This window comes from Oratosquilla oratoria, chromosome 15 (genome assembly GCF_046742065.1).
Source record: "Oratosquilla oratoria isolate Oo_2021 chromosome 15, ASM4674206v1, whole genome shotgun sequence".
Lineage (NCBI taxonomy): Eukaryota > Metazoa > Arthropoda > Malacostraca > Stomatopoda > Squillidae > Oratosquilla > Oratosquilla oratoria.
The window spans coordinates 52,076,810-52,079,309 of NC_134791.1; positions in this window are offsets into that span (position 1 = coordinate 52,076,810).

Below are 2,500 nucleotides of genomic sequence, written 5' to 3' on the forward strand. Positions count from 1 at the left end.
AGAATCCCACTGGATTAATAAAAAGCCATTTCAATAAGAAGATACAATAATTGTTAAGTGAAAATAGTGAACTCATAAAAAAATATCCATCAGCTCCCCTTTGACTTACATGTATGGTTTAATTAAGACACATAAGCCAAATTACCTGGTAAGACCAATCATTTCTTCAATAGGTTCAGCCTCGCATAAACTCTCGAAATGGTTGGTTTCAATTCTTAGCCCTTTAGTTGGAACTATTTCCACTTCTCATGTTAAGAACAGTTTGGACCTTATTAACAAACTAGGTGAGGTAAAACCAGATTACGATTACAAATTTAAGTTAGTAACTTTTGACATTGTTAGTTTATTTAACTAAAGTTTCTTTGGATGATCTTCTGATCTATTTAAAAGAAGAGTTAAATAAGTACGATTTACCATTACCTTCAGACACCTTTATTAAACAGATTAAATTGTGTTAAACACTGCAAGTTCCAATTTAATGATCAGTTCTATTCCCAGAAGTTTGGCATGAGCTGGGTAATCCTCTCTTTCCCTTATTGAGTAATTTATATAGGAGTTTTTTTAAACTAGAATGTTAAATAAAATCATTCCCTCTAACATCATATGGCTGCTGCACATGGATGACATCCTATGTTTGTGGCCCATTCAAGATAATGGAAGTGTTTTTTTTTTATCTAAACTTAATAATTTGTTCAGTTCTATTAAGTTCACGGTGGAGATAGAGAATGAAGGGATTTTGCCTTTCCTTGATTGTAATATCTGCCGCCGTGAAAATGAGTTGAGGTCTAATGTATATCGCAAATCTACTAATTTTTGTTCATATATACTCTATTATTCCCCACACACTGATGGCGTAAAACGATCTATTCTTTCTTCGATGTTCCTTAGGGGTTTACGCATTTGCAGCCCAGAGTACATCGATGATGAAATAAGATCTATTTACGACATTGGTACTAAGCTGCTACAGTTTATAATTGTGCTAAAATAACATCTTACAACCTCTGGACATTTCAAACTTTTAATAAAAATAATATACTAGTTTTACCGTACCAAGAGAACCTGCAAAACATCCCAAATATACTACGTAATTCTAACATTAATGTAGTAAGCTAATTTGCTAATAAGCAATTCCGTCAATAGTGATAAAGTGTGTGTACAAAATATCTTGTAAATCATGTAATCAGTTTTATATTAGTCAGACTGCTAAAACAGTCAAAACACAAATTAATCAACCCAAAAAATACGTTAAAGAGGGAAACCAATCTAGCAGTATATTCAACCTCATGAACAATTTTAACCACCCAGTTGACTGGGATAACGCTAAAGTCATCACATATAACAATAACATCACATAAGGAAATTTAATTGATTGCAGTTCGATCAAATATAGTAAGAGAATAAATGTTAATCTCCATCAAAATTTGTACAAACTAGAAAACTTAATCATCGGTAGTTGGCATCTAATCAGCAGAACAAGGTACAAGATGTTTCACTAAACTCAGTATTTAATTGTGGCATATGCAGAGAAGGTAAGGCATTATAGGCAAATTGTAAACACTGGGAGAGCACACTTGCAGGGTGACAGCTAATGTGGCCTATCATTGGGACAGGGCATTACTGTGGCCCGTGTGGCCGAAGTGGCCGAAGTGATGGAAGCATCCGCTGTGTCCCAAGAGCTTGTCCCCTAAGTGTCCGCTGCCGCCGAAATGACCGCTGCGGCCCGAGTGTCCATGGTGTCGGAAGTGTCGAGATCGTGTTACTGTCCTGGCTGATGTTGGAGTTGTTCCGTTCTTGGGAGGCTGGTTTGTGTCTTTGGTGGGACGTCTATTTTGGCAGTTTCTGAAGGGTGTTTGAAAAGGCTATAAATCTAAGATTGAAAGATTTGTGGATTATTACCTAGCATAGAAGCTTTTCGATTATATTTTCTGCAGTAGTTATTGAATGTTTATACAGATTTATCGTATGGAAGAATCTTGTAGATTTCTCAAAGGGGAATCGCATTTCAGTAGGTAAATCAGCCATGTGTAATGATGAATTTATATTAACTGAAGGTAGATTTCATGATATTTGCGAGAAAGAACGTAGCTATAATAAACGTGATACTTGTGTTGTAGGGTCTTAATAACATGTTTTCTTTCATTGACATAATGTAGAAATTGTCAAATTTGCGAGAAAGAACGTGGCTATAGTAAATATGATACTCGTATTATAGAATGTTAATATCATGTTTTTTTTCATTGACATAATGTAGAAATTGTCAAATTAATATATGAACATATTCCCGAACTACTATAAAAACAGACCAAATGAACAAACATCTAAATGTCCTGAAAAATTTAGCCTCATTTTTGTCAAGCAACAATGGGCTTTAATATTGTACACATATCGATTTGTAAACTTGTATATTCAAAAGATAAATACGCTAGATACGTGAATAGAAATATCATCACATCAATATACAATGATTTCTGTAAATATGCTGGATAATCCAGACTTGTTA